The sequence below is a fragment of the Salarias fasciatus genome, chromosome 2 (assembly GCF_902148845.1).
Source record: "Salarias fasciatus chromosome 2, fSalaFa1.1, whole genome shotgun sequence".
Taxonomy (NCBI): domain Eukaryota; kingdom Metazoa; phylum Chordata; class Actinopteri; order Blenniiformes; family Blenniidae; genus Salarias; species Salarias fasciatus.
Window position 1 is genome coordinate 5,120,361 of NC_043746.1, and position 20,002 is coordinate 5,140,362.

General features: G+C 43.5%; 1 pseudogene; it reads right to left on the reverse strand.

Annotated features, from left to right (window-relative positions):
* Nucleotides 1-705: 705 nt before the first annotated feature.
* LOC115404461 (cilia- and flagella-associated protein 100-like) overlaps nt 706-20,002 on the reverse strand; it is a 20,935-nt pseudogene continuing 1,638 nt past the window's right edge.

Consider the following 20,002-nt stretch of genomic DNA (forward strand, 5'->3'; position numbering starts at 1 on the left):
GCATGATATAGATTCAATCCAAACAGGATATGTATCTCAGGTATTTATTTTTTTAAATCAGGATGATTAAAGCTTTCAGCACAAAAAAAAGCATCTTGGGAAAATAGAATGCTGTGAAAAAGTCCAAATTTGTAGACTGAAGTGTGAAACTGTAATCAGACAATTCACTCAGAACACCTGCAAAGCTTTTGGTGGGTTTTGCTCCTCCTGTTACTGGACCCACATCAGCTTTCATCCTTCATGCTTCGACCATGAGTGTGTTTGGGAGCTGCAGTAAACGGCAGCTATATGTTTACGGTGAAAGTTGCGATGGCTTGCAGTGGCGACTCCTTTAACATAGAACAGCAGCACAGAGTCTTACTGCGGTATTTGCAGACAGTATTTCATGTTATGTTTGTCTTACTGATTTTCCATCCGCCCAACCTGCGCTGGAGCCAAAGCCAGCTCACGTGGAGAAGGGAGGCGGGCTACACCCAGAGCAGGCCGCCAGCCAAACACAAAGCTACACAAATATGCACACATTCATATTGAGGCAGATTAAATTCACCTGCAGATGTGTTTGGACAGTGGGGGTTCCTGGAACCCTGCACACACAGGGAGAACCTGGAAACTCACTGAACCTCCCCAAAGCCAGGTCTATGCTACAGTAACACCCAAATCAGTGCCAGTTTCTGAAATGAAATGTCACTGCATCGTTTTCTTTGTTCACTCAGTATCTTCAGCACCGAACAGGTATTGGTGCATCTCGTCCTCGTCGTCAGCGTTGTCCACGTTGCTGACTTTGACTCTGCGGGAGACGGGCATGCACCGGGGCATGAGCTTCCTGCCGCCCTGAGAGGAAAGAGTTCAGAGGGGGAAAAGTGGATCAGGTTCAGATTCACAAACCTTTTCATGAGTCACGCTGACCCTGCATCCAGTGCTGGTAATTTCACACCAGCTTCCTGATCATGCAATGTGGACGTTGATCTCTCTCTCAGACATCTTGTCTGTTACATTGGCTGAGCTTATGAACACAAAACATCAGTTTAAGGTGTATTCTATTTGCATATTCTATTTAAACTATTAAACATGCAGAGAATTTTGTTTTTTTATTGTGTCACTTCACAAAAGCTGCACAGTCTGTTGCAATATGATATCAACTGGCGGTCAAAACAAAATTCAGCCTCAGAAGAGAAGAACTTACGGTTTTCTTGGAGTCGGCCAGAGATCTCTCCATGTACCTCCTCATCCTCTCGCTCTGTTTTCTCTCTGCTGTCTCAGCTTTTCTTCTCTCTCCCTACAACCACAGGCCAGCACAGAGCGATTTCTGATCAATAACATAGGAATATCTCAGGAATCTGTTATTTGTAATACAAAAGATTTGTATATCAGTGAGACATTTACATCTTTCAGTAAAAAAAGAGGAAAAACAAGACATCTTCTTCAATATAATGATATTTATTTAAAAGTATATAATCTCACAAAACACACCTACCACATTTCTTATAGTTTATCCAATATAACTATGATTTCTATGTCTTTTCTTTTGCAGTTAATATGTATCTTTTATCATTTATAGCAGCAATTGATATAGTTTTAACAAAATGATCACTATTGGTGCATAGTTCCATATAAAGTGTTTCTTTGTTGATATCTGACACACGAGACCTCCGTTGCTGATAAGAGGAACATTTGAGACATGGACTGAACCATCTTCGAAAAACACCTCATAATGTTTGCACATTATTAAAAAGACTGTTTGACTCACAATAAACAAACCTATAATCAAGTCTATGATGTCCGGATTCTGGTTTTCATGTAACAGATATTCTGTTTCTCTTCTCCTACATATTCTTCACTCGCGTCTCGGTAACATGAACTTCTTACAGTCGGTCACTTGTTTCACAGTGTGTATTTAAAGCTGTTTGAATATATTTGAGACCTTTACCTGAACCAGTTCTGAAATTATACTCTACTATATTCTAATCTCTTCGTGTAGCTTTTGATTGACCTCCAGGAGTGCAGTAGAAATTTGTTTTAACTTTGAACTAGGTGTTACCTTAAAATGAACGCAATGCAGAAAACAAACCTTCCACTGGTGATAAAGCTACAGAAACTTATTCCTAAGATCTCCAAAGCATGTGTGACCCTTGCAGACTGAGGATGTTCATTTTGACCTCAGTGTTCTGCTGTCTGAACCATCAGTGGAGTAAAACATCCAAAAAGCAGCCAAAAGGCTGCGTGTACCTGCTCCTCCTCTCGCTGTCCTTGATCTTCTTGGTCATCTCCAGTTTGTCTTCAGGGATGCTCTCCAGGCCCTGCAGCAGAGAGGACATGCGTCTCTCGATGTTGGACAGCTTCTCCAGCGTGCTGAGGTTGGCCAGTCGGTCGTCCACGCAGCAGCGATGCACCTCGGCCACCTTCTCGCCCAGGGCGTCCAGCATCTCGTCCTGCGGCGACACAACCAGCCTCAGTGTGGCGCCGTGTTTTAGATGTGGAAGAGCAGAAGTTGGCTAGAAACATGTAAAAACACTGACTTGGTCCTCTGTGCTCAGCGACACGTGAAGCTGAACCTTCTGTTCCAGCTTGAGCCCCCTCGCCTTCTCCCTGTCGATTCTCTGCTTCACGTCGTTCACCTGCGCCGCCATCTGCTCCTCCTCCTTTTTGAAGAAGAACAAGAATCACACCATAAAGAGAGAAGGCAGCGTTGGCTAAAACCCCCTCTCTTACATTTTCTCCCTGGTGGTCTCCGTGGACTGCTGGAGCATCTTGAGAGCCTCCTCCATCCGGGCGGAGTTCTTGATCAGAGACAGGTTCTGCTCCGTCAGCATGGTCATCAGGTCCAGGAGCTGCTGCGGGTCGGTAAAGTACAGCTCCGGTTCGTCCTGCCAGGAGGGGACAGAGCAAAACGAGTGAGGACAAATACTGCAGATTAGGTTATATTAACTCAATCCAACAGGTTTTAATTCCTCAAACTGACCTCATAGTCCGAGTCGTGATCTGCCTCAAACGCTTTGTCTCTGAAATGAGCCAGTAACAGGCAGGACTCAGGAATAGCTTCTTCATATCACTGTATGTTTGTGTTTCTACATTTTTTTGATACACAGAGGCAAATTTTATAATCTCAACACCGCTGCAGCCTAATATCACCGCCTGCAGTCTGCCAGCAGAGGGCGCCCTGCGGAGGAAACTGGCAACAAGGAGATCCACACATTTCTTTCACCATCATGAACATCAGAGGACAGAGGGCTTTTTGTCTTTTTAATACATTTTAAAATATTTCCCCAACACTTTTTTTTCTCACATTGTCATTATGGGGTATTGTGTTCAGAATTATGAGGAAAAATGTGAATTGAACCCATTTAGGAAAAAAGCTGTTATATTTTCTTCTTTGTGCCTCCAATAAATGAATGAGAGTTTGGTTAATGAATGATTCTGGAGTGGCCTGACGAGAAAATGGATACTGAACGTGGATGGATGAGTGATAAACAAACAAGTTAAAAGGAGGATGAATGCACTGAAATGGATGCTGAATCAATTAAAATCTACCAAACATCGACTGTGCAGCAGAAACTCTGTAAATGTGAACATGCTGTGTTTATTGCGTACGGCGTGCTGGACGGTCTGGTCTCTCTGATGGACGGCAGCTCTCTACCTGGGCTGGACACGATTCTCTCAGAGTCTGTGTGAACAGGAAGAAATGAGCGGTGCTGTGCGGCAGCGGCGGGTTTCACCTCGCGCCTCGGTGAAGTGCCGGCTCTTCTTACCTGACACCTGATCGGGCTTCCTGCTCTGCTCAGAGAGGACTTTACCCTTCAGAGCTTTAATCTTCTGGGCCTCCTGCCACTCTGGAGGAGACAGCCTGAACAGCAGCTCCTGGTACTTCTTGTAGTCTGCCAGGATCTCCTCAATCTTGACAAGTTCGCTACGAAAAAAGGAAAACAACACGGTTTCTTCACTGCACGTTTCGGGGTAAATATCCAGCCTTGACGTTGCAGATTTTTACCTTTCTATAATCCCTATCTCTGCATTTAGCCTCTTGATCTCTGTGTTCTCTTCTGCTTTATTTTGGCCTCCTGCTCAAATCTGAGGACAGAAACAAGACGATAGCAGCGTCACACAGCGTCTCCCGGTTCGATGGCCTTCAGTCACGTGACTGCAGCAGCTCCTCACTGTGTTCGGGCCTCCACAGACTTCTTCTCGTTCTCCCGGAGGAATGCTTCAAAGTTGAGGTTATCTCTTTCAATGACCTTCTCCAGCTTCTTCAGCTGCCTCTCTTCCTTCGCCATTGCTTTGTCCATCTTCAAAATCTCCGACCTCTTCGTCATCAGAGACAGCTGAGAGCAGGACGGAGTGAAAAGAAACACGGTGACACTAGTGAGAGCTCAACCAGGTCATAAACAACGTTTCAGATGATGATTATCATGAAGGAAAGCCAGATTTCATGCATTCATTGTAGTTTATCCCAGACCCAAACATGTAGAGTCCCTCATCAGGGAGTGAGCCGTCCAACTGAGCCTCCATTTCAACCGATAAATGGTGAAAAAGAGATGAAATATTGCACTTTATTAAGCTTGATTATGTTAATTATGGTATATTAAAGCTTGTTAAATGTAAGTACAGTCACTACTCCACCTGACAGGCATCATGAGGAGAACCTCTCACCATCCGCAGATCAAACAGAGGCTCTCAATCCATTTCATAATGTATACGCTGAATAACAAACGGGATTATTTACCATGTGTTCTGATGGACGTTTTCTGGCTTCTCTCCAGAGACCAATCAGGACTATGAGCTCGTTCTCGGCCCTGCCTCCTCACCTTGAGGCAGAGCAGGCTAACATGTGCCTCCACTTTACACACATCTGTCAGTCCTGTCAGGCTGCCTGTTGTTGAGTCTCTTGTTTTTCAGGACTTTCACAGAGTCTCCTGGCTCCTCCTGAAGCCGTTTACCTCCAGCACGGCCTTCTGACGCTCCATGGAGATCAAGTCATGTTTGCTGTCTTGGTCACGCTCTCGTGGACAGACGCAGACAACAGTTACGACAAGTTATCTTTGGCAAACGGCCCAAACGAGGGCTGGGAGTGAGGCCTTTATGAATGTTGCACTGATTGTGACGTCCCTCGTCTCCGTCCTCTCACCCCGTCTCGGCACTGTGCTCATTTTCAGTTCACGTCTCCCCGATGTGCGACCAGGAAGAGCCGTTTTACTCTTCATTTGCTTGGAGTCCTCCGCCTTCTCATGTTCCTCCTCCTCCTCCTCCTCCTCCTCTTCTCCCACCAGCTCATTCTTCAGCTTGGCCGTGGTTCTGGCAGCGTGGGTCGTCTTCTCCTCAATTGGCAGAGCCAGGAATTTACGCATCTCCTGAGGATGGAGGCGAACAGCAGGATGACTCAAACACAGAAAAGCTGCTTTCTTTCTTTGTTTGTATTTTTTTAATACCATCTGCAAAGAGCGATGCATGGATGGAGAGCCTTTCATATGTACAGTCACAGTTGTGTTCAAACAAACGCGCAGACCTTCTTTCGGTCCTCTCCTTTGGCGATGCTCATGAGAAAAGCGCTGCCACTGTCTGGCACTTTGAACGGACTCAGCTGTGTCTTCGTCCTCCTCTCTCCTCCTCATCTCTGCGCACGAGGTGCAAAGAGAACAGTGCATGTAGTTTCTCTTGTTTCATCACACAGCAGCGTCCTTAAACATTCCCACTGTACCTGGTTTGGGTGATTTGGCGGAAGCCTCTGACGCAGCGGGGCCGCCTGAAGACATCTCTGCTCTGCTGGTAAAGACATAGTTAATAATAGCAGTGGTGAAGGGTGAATCACCAGCCTGTACGCACGCTGTGATGTGAAGCGCTGCGTCGTATCTCGGCTGGTGAGGTGACGGCATTCACCGCAGGGCTTCTTTCAGTTTTGGCTGCAGGTTTTAAAAAGAAAGAAAAAGAAGGAAATCATTCAAGGCAGGTGCATCTCCAGGTCCAGGTGTTATGGTGTGGTGGAGAATTATGCCGACTTTGATTCCAGGCTTCGGGGCCTTTGAGCAGCTTTTCTCCAGTTTCCTCACACAGTCCAAAGATACACGTAATAAGTAAACTCAGTTAACTTTAGATTGGATGGATCAGCGACCTTTTCACAGTGTACAGTGTCTGACCTTTACCTTGCCGACACTGAATGAAGAGCAGACGTTTCACTACAGATGCATATTTCAATTAGTAATCATCAAAACTCATAATACAGAGCAAATAAATTCCAGCCAGTTATTCTTAAAGTTGGTTTTCCATTGGAAAGTGTGGCTCGTTCTGATCTGAAACTACAGATAACTGAATGAGGCTCTCGGTCACAGTCACTGATGGGGATATTTGCAGAGAGAAACACTATTTTGCCCATTTTCCTCTTGTTTTCTGGGGTGAATATGATGAATAATATGTTTTTCTTATCAGCATTGAGCAGCTTGCATGCAATTCCTTGCATGTATTTTTAAATAGCAGTTGCGTAACAGTGGATGAGATCTTATGGACCTTTACTGAATTCCGCTTTCTGCCTGGAAATGGACTGTATAGTACAGTGAAAAAGTACCACAAACATCTGAAAACAGCTGAGTAATCACGTAAAAACATTCATTACTAATCCACAAAGCCACCTCCTTCTTTACTCCTGATAACTCCTGAATATTACACACTGCCTCAGAAATCATGGAATACAAGGATTTCAATATCAGTATGAACAAAAAGTCAAATTCTCTCCAATGAGGTAAAGAAACAATCTTATGTCTCATATCACGCAAGTTAAAAACCTTAAAACAGTATGAACCAGAGACGACGGTTTAAGTGGATCTTACTGCAAAAGATGCTTTTCTACCTTCGGTTTACAAAATCGTTCAGTAATTTATAACTCTCTCGATGTAGTGGCTTCAGGCTGTTCATAACCAGAAAATCATCCACATATGCCATTCAATAATTGCTGTAGAAGAGTTTTTATGTTTCTTGCATGATTGAGACACTCATCCAAACTCACCCAAAAGTGTAGTGAAATGCTACAGACTTAATTCGGTGGTGCACACACTACTCTTTCAAATGTATTAACATAAGATAAAAAACAGGCAAAATCGGTCTCAGACATTACTTTTCTTGCAATACAGCTTTTGAGCTGCAATCAAATATTCTTCTGGGCATTCAGTGTCTGAAATAGCATTTTTTTCAGCGAGCTGTGCAAAACAAAGTTCCTTTACAGAAAGTTGAGGGAGAGAGTTAACAAAGTTGAGCTTTATCGCACTGCTTGATTCCTTCAAAGATTCCAGTTCAGTGAGTCTGAGGCGAATCGGTCCAAACAGTCTGCTTGTTATTGCCAGGCCGTCTTCTTTTTCCCTTACACTGCTGCTTTTTATCTTCTATTATTTGATCTCATCACTCCATTTCACCCAGCCAACATTTTTTCACCCAGAAGAAAACAAAAGGGCAGTGTCTTCTGATAGTCTCACAAACTGACTGCAGAGTTTTCAGGCAACAATAACCTCCTATCCAGCAGATTCTCTTTGGATTAATTCATGCTGCGGTGAGAGGGTCGATGTGTGAGCAGGATGCATCATGGACCGGTCGTCATTACAGGACAGACACACAGAGACATTCAATCACACACATTTACACTTAACACATGTTTTTGTACTAAACAAGAATTCTCTATATTAAAGCAACCCACATGGAGAACATGCAAACCCTACAGAGCACAGAATAATGGCATACCACTCTTCTTTTGAAACACTAAATATTAATTCTTAATTAACAAATATTAATTCTGATTTTACTCATTGTAATCCTTTATTATCCAAGATGAAGTAGAACTGCACTTTTTGTTTGGTTTTTGCATTTCAGCTTTAATGTGTCCTCATACTGGGCAGTCAATACTAAATGCTTACACCTGTCATCTGTGTAACTTATTAGCATGGTAGCTAGCTAACTTAGCTGCACTGTCAGTCAATAGTTGACCAAACTCGGAACAAACCAACTGAAAGCGGCTTTAGCTGAAGTACAAACTCGCTTGGAGGAAATTGAGCCTCTTTATATTTTTGTTTTCCTAATGAAAATCGTCTTACCTTTTTAATGTGGTCTTCAAGCACCTCAGAAGTAGAGAAAATGTTTTTTTTTTTTTTCTCACGCGCTTCTCCTGAAGTGGAGACGTCTGTTTACTGTCGCCATGGTAACGTTGCCTTCACGGTCTCCTTGTAACTTTTCCATCCGTTGTCTCAAATAACACGACATTTACTTCTTTTAAAGATTATATGCTGCATCCATTAAAACGTTTTTATTTGGTCAGGTTTTGCAAAATAATACTGTAGTATATTTGTGCTTAAATTAATTTATCGTGGTTTAAAAAAAATCTATTTAAAGGCACATCACTGAGAAATATCAGAAGGTCCGTAAATCATTCCTTCTTTCTTAATGTTTTGCTCCAATTTTCTGCCATTACTCCTCATATAGTTACATTCTGAGAAAAGTGATCATCAGCCGTGCAGCCCACAGTCCTTCTCCACTAGATGGCATAAACAGATCACGCAATCTGACTCGGGAAAACCTCTCGTTTTCCATTTACCAGCCCGCCTTGACAAGAGGAGCTCACGTTTTAACATTTAAAGGGATGCTGTCGAAATTCATGCAGACGTTTTACAAGTGCAAATTTGTGCCAGTGATCATTTCTTCCAGAGCTAACTCAACTTGACTGCCAAGCACTTGTTGTAGTTTGTGGTGTGTGAATATACTTAGAAGCTGATACTGTACATCCCCTCCCACGCAACCACACATGACCCTGCACATCTCAGCTCCAACCAACAGCCCACACACTACACTCGCTTGTAGGAAATCCCAGTGTCAGATTGCTGGGTTAAAGCGATGCAAACACATGAGGGAGTGTTGGTTCACACAGCAGAAAAGGGCAGGTTGTGTAAGACGAGAGGAACGGTGTTTTTATTCAGATTCATATGGTGCAGCTTCGTGTGCATTGCTTCAGAGCACACTTCAAGAAAAAAAACCTCTCTGTTTCCAATTGTCTTCTTAGGAAAAATTTCCAGCTTCTCCTAAATTTACATTCTTTTTGAAGACATCTGTTTCAAAGTTTCCCACAAACCTGTTTTTTTGGGTTTTTTTTTTTTTTTTTTTTTGGTTACTATTGTATGAACACATTATAAATGCAGCTGTTTTCTTATGGAGCATCATTTATGCATCACAGGTTTCTCTGACCTCCTCCGCTTATGCAGCCCAAACACGGATGATATTTGGTATTACATAAGAAGTGAACATCTAGCGTTCTATGATGAGACAGATTCATCTTTAATCATACTTCATCCTGCTACCTTCAATTACCCCCCCAAAGCTTTTTTTTCTCTAGCTCTAGAAGATCAGATCAATAAAGAGACATTAAAGGGGATGCATTTCCTGAGCACCATATTTATTTTAGGCCTGTCTGAGAAGTAGTTTAAGACGGATGAGTTCTATAAAGGCACTCCTCCACCTGAGGTAAGTTTAGGCGGTTGAGTTAAAATAAAACCCGGACAGCACCGACCCCCTGTCATGAAACAAACATCAGAGCAGAGCCGGAGCTGCCGAGCCGTCAGGCGGCTTCTCGGGAGGCCAGAAGTTTCAGACTGAGCTCGGGTCCACGTGCCTTCTGCTGCAGAGTTTCAGACTCAGCCAGGATTTTAGAAAGCATGTCTGCTCAAACCCCATTTTATGGTAAATCTCATTATGTTCCTCTTCTTCACAAATTCAATCGGCAAACTACCCAGCAGTTTGAAAAGCCTCTGATCCCATGATGCAAGCACAAATGATGGCTCTGCCTGTTATTAATAGCTTAACAGTTATAAAAGCATCTGAGATAATTATTTCCACCTAAAGATGCCTTCTCGTAACAAAGAAGTAGTCAGATCCTTTTTTGAGGTACAAGTACAAATAGAGCTCTGAGTGCTGCATGAAAGGTATTTTCAGATAAAAATACAAGCGCATTAGCTGAAAGAAGTGCTTAAAGCAGTGGAGTCGAAGCACCGGTTTGATACCTCTGGGTTATATACTGACATGTGGGTCGGTGACAAAGAGGAGCCAATAAAAAAAAAATCTGTGAAGAAACTTGTTTTCAAAGCATGTGTCAGGTTTGTTTAAAACTGTGGCCGTTTCACATCATCTGAACTGACACTACAGCGAAAAACACTAATATGTTTCAAAAAGGCGTTGATATTCCACGTGTTTTTGGTGACTTTCACGGATCGTGTCATCCTGTTTCATCACTTGTTTCTGGTGTTTTTTTTATTTCACTGTCTTCCCTCTGAGTCTTGTAGTTTGTTCTAAATGTTTTGTTTCTCCTGATACTGCCTCCTACGCTGCTTTTTCCTGCTTGGTGACACAGAAGAGTGTGAGTTTGCATGTTCTCCTTGTGCATGTGTCGGTTTTCCCTCCACTGTGTAAAAACAGGTGTTTGGGGTTATTAGTGACTGTAGATGTGTGAATGTGAGTGTTTGTCTGTCTCTCTGTGTTTGCGTTTGGAGCGCTGGTAAATAGATCGTTTAGTAAATCATTTTCCATATTCACTTGAAAACATTGTTGTATAAATTAGTTCTTAGTGCCCAGAATGGAGGGGAAAAATGTCTGTAAAAATACTTGATTGAATTTTAATTATTTTTTCGTCTTTGTGATGTTTTATCAATGCACACAGGTCCCTGAACAGCAAGCATAAAATCAATCATGCTATATGTGAATATTTGATTAACACTTGCATGGCAAAGCCTTAAAATTCATTATTTGGTCTATTATGATGATCCTTTCCTGCACTGTCAAACAATGTGTTTAATTGGATGAATTATGTACAGTGAGTTATGCGTTTAGCAGGACTCTTTCTAAATATAGGACTCTCAGCAGTGTGTCGAACGTCACTTTACGCAGAATAATTATTTACTGGAGAGATGAGTGAAGCTTTAGTTTGACATAAAGCAGGGAAATTGAGACATTATTCAATCCTCCAAATGTCAGACTATCAGCAGCGACAGCTAGGTTTAAACTTGTCTTATAAAAGGTTGCAGTATTAATAGTTTTCATTTTTCTGTACTCATAAACAGTTATTGAGGAAAAAAATGTAATGTAATTGAGCATTTTTTTTAATGTATGTGCTTAATGTGATGAATGTGGTGGAGAAATAGCACTTTTCTAAACTGTCATCCATTCTAAAATTAATGTATATACAACACTGTATTCCACATATTAAAATGTAAATAACTCACATATATTTAGATTCCTCTGAATTTATAATTCAGACTAAACTTCCCTCAAAACTGATCTGCAGAATTAATTCACGGTGAATGATTTCCGTTATGTTTATGATATCATCATATTGATAAAAAACATGTTCAGAAACAGTTTTTGGGTGATTCTTTTGAGTCAAATCAAATAAAACAGGTATTGTAAGATGTCTGTGTAGTGCTTTTCTAAACATTTCAGGTCTTTGAGGCAATGTTAGCAACTCCACGAGTTGAGTTTCCTGTTTCCTGGTCGAGAAGAAACTAATCCAAAAAGCTAAAATTCCAAATAATGGCAAGAAAAAATGTTTAGATAATCAGAATCAAATCATACTCATCTTTTACAGTCCGTGCTCATGCACCAGTCCTGTTCACTGTCGGTTGACACACGGTTTACTACAATATGAAGAGGATGGGTTTAATTGCTCGGACATGCAGTCAGTGAGGAGAACATGGAAGCTGTTGCTCAGATGGATTGGACCCATGAGGCTCCGCTAGGGAACCAGGTGCTGCTTGGTTAGATTCAGAATACGAGAAGCTCAAATGACTTCTTGATGCTTCAGCGGTGGACCTCACTTCATAACAGGGAGAGATGTTCGGTAACTGGAGTCAGAGGCTGATAATGGTCTTTCTCTCTCTTTCTCTCTCTCTTTCACCGAGACCTAGAAGCTGTTTAATTCTAATCATGTAAATGATCAGTTAGTGAAGCAGCCAGGCCTGGGGCTCGGTATGGCTGGAATGACCCTCTAAATCTGCCCCACTTTGTCTCCCCGCTGCAGATGTATGGGTTACACTACATTTCTCAGTTCTTATACAGAAATTTAATGCAGGAAATGGCACACATCTGATTTGCTGTGCTCACTGTAGAGATTTGTCTTGAAGGTTAAAGCTTTCACAGACTGGCTGAAAGCACCATGAGTAAAAACTCTATTACACAGAGAAATATCACACACTGGAAGTCCAGCATCCTTCCCATCAATTAACATACATTTCTCTGGAGTCCTTTAAGCCTCAGTAAATGAACGCTTCCTTGTTTACATTTCCATTGGTAAATGTGTGAACTTGTGAATGATGTGTGCCTCAGTCGGCGGGGATGTGCAACTGGATATTTAGGGGATCCGTCCCTGCCTGTCGGCTTTGATCCCAGCAGAATTAATCCTCATATAATTAAAAAGTCGTTAGCAGACAGACGCCCGGTCTTGTCTGGAGAAAATGCGGTCTGTGCCTGGATATCCGAGTGACAACTTGGCAGCTAAAGGACGTCTCAAAGAGAAGGGAATAATGGTGAAATGAAATGGTCATGAAAGTGTCTGTACTGTTCCGGCGTGTCGGACTGCTCCATCCTGGAACCTGTTCCCGAGGTCTCGGCTGACTATTAGCGTCACAAGTTTGATAAATCCAGAAGCAGCGCGGCGTTGTTGTCGCTGTATGTTGGATCGCACCGCGGGAACCTTAATTGCCGCCAAGACACCAGAGAATTATTGGATCCACCCCTTGAACCAAACCTCTGATGACAAAGGATAATGAGCTCTTTCACCTTGGCCCATAATGTAGCTTCATTTAAAACTATTAATCGCTCTAAATCCAGACTGATTTACACCGAGAGGATAATAATAGTCTTTAATGCTTCCATCAACACTTGGATATTTGTTGTTCGTCCGCTGGGACTGAAGAGGCAGTGTGATTGACTTCGATAATGTGTTGTAGGTATTTCTCCTCTGAACATTGGCCTTCATTCGCCGCCCACCGTCCCCACGGCTCCCGAGTGACGCTGAGTCACCGCAGCATGGCACAAGCGGGATGGCAGGCCTGCGACTTGGCGGGGGAAAGTTGGAGAAGTTTAATTGTCAAAAGACACGTTAGCATCACAGCTGGAACCACGGCAGGTTTCAGGACCGAGGAGCTTGTTTTAGGCTGAGCTGCTGACGCTCATCACCTCTTCTATAAGGACCAGAGATTTAAACGTGAGACTTATAGTTCCACCCTTAACGAATGAAAATAGATTAGAATTTAATCAGAAGACAATTGCGAGCAAATTATTTTCCCTTGAAGTGCTGGGACACTCCTGGGACTGAAGTTGAAGGAGATTTGGGTTAGATTCCTCTTGGCGGCCATTTTACTCCACTGAGATTTTACAGGAATTTTTCTCTCTTTTTTCCTCTTTCAATCAGATATAAACGTGGCGTCTATCCACAGTGAAACCCCTTATTGATAGAACAAATACATCCATCCATTCGTGTCTCTACACGGCTTCATCCGGTGTGTGTGTGTGTGTGTGTGTGTGTGTGCTTCCTGGTATTCAAAACATGTAAACTCCACACAGAAAAGACCCACCAGTGTTTGAACCCCTGAGATTCACAGTGTGAGGTGAGAGTGGGTTTTAGTGTTAATATCCCTAAAACACCTAAAAAACAGAAAATACTTGTCATCCCATGAATGAGTTTGAATGAAACGCTGCTTTGAGGAATCATGCAGGAAGCTTCCCAATCTGTCTGGTGAAATGAGACAAACATACAAAAGGTGAAAGTTAAAATATTGCTCGGGCCTCACGCAGCACATCGCGGATCCGGAAAGATTCCGTCAGGTCAACGTTAATTAGAGCCCTGTAAACAACATCAAAGTCTTCAGGGGGAAAACATGCTCGTTCATGCACGACGTAATTGCAACAACTCCATCCAGAAGAGGGATTAAAAAGACCAAATAAACCGATCTGCACACGGCGCCGAAGATAACTGCTACGGCTGTCGTGGCACAAAGTAAATGAGGCATCGAGGAGCAAATGGATAGTAAATGAATAAATGTTTCAGCTGCCGGAGGAAAGAAAGATCGTTTGTTAGCCAAGGAGAAACGTGCTGAATGTGATGATTTTACACTCCTGCTTCCAGTTTGGTGGTGAAACGTGGAGGGATTCCACGGAGCATGGTCGCCATCCAGATGTCTGTGCGGCTCTGGCCTATATCTATCTCAGTGCCGGGAACCTGGCCATCGGTCCGGGGCCTCTCCGGAGAGCTCCTCTGAGAGGAAGGTCTATTCCAGGGTGCCTATTTATACAGCGCCTGTCTCAACAGAGAGAGGCGAAATGAAGCGACGTCTTCCCGGCAATCAGGGCAGGGAAGTGAGAAAAAAAAAAAGAAGAAGCATGTGAACTTTTCCCGGCGCCGCAACAGTTCCCACAACCACTTTAATCAACTTCACATCCTTTATCTCAGCAAGCGCTACTACACTCCAAAGCCAGGCCACAACAGGCAGCGTGATAAGAACGCCACGCTGGTGACAATGACTGTGGGGTCTGTGGAATTTTCCCATAACATAAAAATGAGAAATAGCCAAATATAGTCAATATAATGCAATATAGACTCATCTAAACATACGAAGACTCTTTAATTTGTGTTATTTCTATTAAATTCCAACAAGAAATGTAAAGATTTCAAGTAATTACATCAAAAAATGGTTATTTCTTAACATGAGGACCAGTGACGCTCACATCAGAGTTCTCTAAAATTTTAGACGTTGAAGTGAAGTTTTAAGACATACAAATGATTCAAATAAGCTATTTTACATTCAAATTTTGAATGTGTCACTATAATAAAATTCACTTTATGAAAACAAGGGCCATGAAAAAAATGTTATTTTCTAGTTTTATTTAGATTTTTTTACATAGAGAAGTGCAATTTTTCTAATCGTTTGGTTTCAGAGATTTTATCTAGTTTTTGTACCAGCAAATGAAAATAAGGCATATTGGATTTATCAAAATTGTAAGGCACATTTGAATAATCTTTATGGACAGAATTTCTAGGTGCAGCCAGGGGCCGGAGGGGGTCCGGTTCGGGGGAACCACAGGATTTCATCTCTGCTTTTTGCAGATGATGTTGTCCTGTTGGCTTCATCAAACCTGGACCATCATGCACTGGGGTGGTTCGCGGCCGAGTGTGAAGCGACAGGGATGAGGATCAGCACCTCCAAATCCGAGGCCATGGTCCTCGACCGGAGGAAGGTGGCTTGTCCCCTCCAGGTCGGTGGAGAGACTCTGGCCCAAGCGGAGGAATTTAAGTATCTTGGGGTCTTGTTCACAGTGGGGGACAGATGGAACGTGAGATTAACAGGCGGATCGGTGCAGCGGCTGCAGTGATACGGTTGTTTTATCATTCCATTGTGGTGAAGAAGGAGCTGAGCCGAAAGGTGAAGCTCTCAATTTGCTGGTCAATCTACGTTCCCACCCTCACCTATGGTCATGAGCTTTGGGTAATGACTGAAAGGACAAGATCCCGGATACAAGCGGCTGAAATGAGCTTCCTCCGTAGGGTGGCTGGGCGCTCCCTTGGAGAAAGGAGGAGGAGCTCAGTCACCAGGGAGGAGCTCGGAGTAGAGCCGCTATTCCTCGAGAGGGGCCAGCTGAGGTGGCTTGGGCACCTCTTTAGGATGCCTCCTGGACGCCTCCCTGTGGAGGAGTTTCGGGCTTCTCCCACTGGAAGGGGACCCCGGGGAAGACCCAGAACTGAAGTGTCTTTGAACGGCAATTTTCAGGTCCTGATAGAGATTTTCAGTTGGATGAAGGTGTGAACTTTGACTTGTTTATTCTAAGATCTGAACATGCTTTTATATGAACGTTTCCTCTGCAGCTCTGGCTGGATGTTCCGGGTCGTCGTCCAGCTGTAGGGTGAACCTTCGGCCCAGTCTCACCTCCTTTGCAGACTCTGAAAGGTTTTGCTCCAAGATTGCTTTGCATTTTGGCTCCAGTCATCTCTGAGTAGCCTCTTCTCTGTCCCTTCAGAAGAAAAGCATTGATACAGCATGATGCTGCCTCCACCGTACTTCACAGGAGGGCTGGTGTGTTCGGGGTGTACAGGATTTCTTCTGGCTTTGTTTCAACATTCACTTTCTTCCATAAAGGCTGATAAGGAGTAGAATTCTGCCCTGTCTCAGCTGACATTGGGATAAACTCCGGCTACACTGTGGACCAGAAGTTACAGAAAGGAGTTTTTTTTTTTTGTCTGTCATTTTGACTGACAGAGTCACCGCAGCAGATCTGCCCTCCATAATCTAATCTGTCAAAATGATGGACAGCCTTGCAAATTATCTGTCAGTGTTAAAAGGAAATCAAAATATTCAGCGATCATACTCCACCTCTGCCCTGGACAGGAAGCCGGTCCATCACTGCCTCACACACATTCACCTTCAGGCCATCAGAGTTACACATTAACCTGGGAATCTGTATTTTTTTATATTTTCACCGACTTAAGTGCATCCATGCTCAAAAGTAACATAGTTAAATTTAGATGAATGGCCCGAGTGCTCACTGACTATGAAATGAATAATCCTTTTGAAAATATTGAAATATTCAAGTGAAGCTCATATGCTAATCAGACCTTTACAGTAACACCCATGTTCATGAGTTTTCATGAAAACATCAATTAAGAAAGCAGTTTTATCGTCAAACTTATACAAAAGGATATGCTCGTCACATGTTATATTCTTATCAGTGGTTAAACACTGAGAAACATTGTGTTAAAGGACAGTTTTAATGGGGGATAGTCACTGATCAAAGCACTGACTCCTGTTCATGTATTTTTCAGCATACAGTCACATGACTGCTCCACCAACTCTTCTTTTAATGTTTGACAGCTTTGTGCTTTTGTGTGTCATCTTGCTTCAGAAAACAGTTTTTTTTCAAAGTTCCCTCCTTTGTCCTTAATATAATGGAGTCCTTATCTAATTATAGTGTGTGTCCACCCCTCAGCATGTAAACAAGCTTAAAGCAGCTCACTGTATGGGAAATTATCACCACCCACTGTAAAGAAGTGTGATTAAACCACACTATTGTATTTATGAACTATAAGTCACAACTGAGTATAAGTTACAGTCTTTTTTAACAGTTTATCTGCATTTCTCCAGTCACTCACAAATTATTCAGGCAGTCTGTGCTGCTGCTTTATTTCTGTTCTCTACTCTATGCACATTTACATTATTACATTGCTTTGATGGATGTGTCATAACAAAATAATGGCAGTCGCTGATGTTTGGGTGTATGAATGTAATGACATGAAAACGCTGTTGTGTATAATCCCATTACTTCATTATGTAACAGATGTAGGTTGGTGTCAATTATGAATATATTGTTTAAAGAATTAAGCAGTTGAAAAAGATGCACAGGGACTGGATTAAATAAGTTAATGCTTTTCCTTCTTCATTTTGATCATGTAAAAATACATTTCTGTTATTTATTTGAATGCCACATTTTCCTCTCTGTCTTTCTTTCGCTCCATACCAGTCTTAATTTGCATAAAAATAATTTAAAAAAATGTTTTATTTTGAAAAACGTAGCACTTCCATCAACACTTATTTTACATCAACATGGAGATAAACCCACGGTTTCCTGACATTGGCCTGTGGTGCAAAAACGGTCATGGATGACTTGTCAGGATTCTATTCAGGAGGCAGCGGGCAGTCTCAGTCTCCCTGGGTCCATCTGAGGGCTGATAGCCTTCACCTGGGGACAGTCACTCTGCCTGCCAATGTAAACCTCCCCCTGCCACCTGCTCCTTGCCGGATTGTTGTCTTCTCCAGGCTCCTGTGCTGCTGCAGAAGGACTTTCCTGCTCCACCAAGGTCTGTGAGGGATATTTTCAGACCTTGGCTTGCCTTGCCTTGCCTCAAGCTACCTGTGATGCTGCTGCCAAGCTGCAGCTCTCCTGGATCTCTTTACACAATGAACCTGTGCAGACATCAACCCTGGTTCTGCTCTGTCTGCATCTGGGTCTAACGGCACACAGATTATGACAGAGCGATCCACCCAGACCCTAGACCCAGCAGAGAGGCACCCCGCCTCAGCCATGGAACACTTGGATGCAGCTGAGGGTTATCTGTATCAGCTGGGACAGCAGATGACAGAGTGCATGCCCATGGTGAGCCAATTAGCGGGAGCGAAATCAGCCCAGGGTGCATCTGCTCCACCATCAGACCCCCCCCCCCCACCTCGGTAGCCTCTGGAGCAGACTTTGGGGGCGACGCATCATCTCCAGCTCTGCTTCGTTGAGGTATGGGGAAGAGGTTGGAGGGGCAAGTGCCCAGCAGACATGTAATAGTTGGCCCAACGTTGGCAACATGTTGGCACATCGCCGCTGACTGCCGACATCGGGCCACTGTTAGCCCAACACATGTTTCCCAACCAGCCATCCCTGAAAAGTGTTTATGTCATTAGATTGCATCTAACGTACACCCTCTCCTCTCACAGGCCATTTCTATCTAATGCAATGATGGCCTGTCATTCCCTGAATCAGTGTGGACAGTGGGCCACTGTTGGCCCAACAGTGGCAACACAATGTCATGTGCATACAGCATCCTCTGCATTCAAACTTGCTGAAGCGTGCTTGCTGATTGTAACCACTCACCAGTCCATTTCTCTGGATATTTTGGCACCAACACCTGTACTGCAAGAATTTTTTTTAAAGGATAAGTTCGGTGTAAACAGTTTTCACGTTGTTTATAGAACGAAGTAGAAAAATATACTCATCCAGAAGGCTTTTCTGATCCAAACAGTGCTTTGGGAGAAATTTAGATCCAAAGTCAAGCTGCATACATCCGTATACTGTTAGCCAATGGGGCATGTGTGGTGCCGGCTCCCAAAACGGCTTTAATCGTCCAAAAACTCATTAGTTTCACCAATATTTCCTTATGGTCCGCTCACGCCACTCCTCCACGACAGTCCGGTGTCGCAAAATACATGCTGTTGCGGTTTTACAGAGCTCTGAAGTGAATACGGTGATCAGGATGTAAACTGAAGTACATTCACCAAGAGACACAGCAGTTGGCGCTGTGCACCTAAGTTGTTGGTTGCCACCTGCTCCAAAGAAGAAGATCTCTGAACTTCATCATCTTCGTCAGTAACACTACTTTCCTCCGGCAACCATAGGGAAAAGATATGTTTCCTCATTTTACCTCAGTCCATTGATAAGGTCATCCTTGGATACCCCTGGCTGTGGCTCCATGACCTTCTCATCTCCAGGACTGGGGGAAGGGTGATCTTGTGTCCGTCCATCAGCCCGCTGAGGAGGCCGCTGATCTCTCCCTGGTGCCTCTGGTTTTCCATGACTTGGCTCCCATTTTCAGCAAATCCACCATCATTGTCGTTGCCCGCTCACAGGCCCTACAACTGCTCCATCGAGCTGGTGAAAGTAGCGACTTTGCCATCAGGGAGACTTTACAGCCTGTCGGAACCTGAGAGGGAGGCCATGGAAGTATACATCAAGAACGCACTTAAGGCCGGAATCATCCGACCCTCCTCATCTCCTCTCGGGACAGGTTTCTTCTTTGCAGGCAAGAAGGATGGCTGTCTTCGCCCATGCATCGATTACAGGCAGCTCAACAACATCATGATCAAGGATAGATATTCGTTGCCCCTCATGGACTCTGCTTTCAAGTTGTTGCAGGGAGCCACCATCTTCACCAAGTTGGACTTGCGTAATGCATACCACCTGGTTTGCATCCAAGAGGGAGACGAGTGGCTGACCGGGTTCAAGACACCGGTGGGGAATTTTGAGTATCTGGTCATGCCCTTTGGCCTCACCAACACCCTGGCAGTGTTCCAACGTTTGATCAAAGATGTGCTGAGAGACTTCCTAAACACTTTTTTCTGTATCTTGATGACATCGTGGTGTTCTCTAGATCCAAGGAGGAGCATGTCAACCATGTCCAGCAGGTGCTACAGAGGCTCTTGGAGAACCAGTTGTATGTCAAGGCTGAGAAATGTGATTTCTTCTC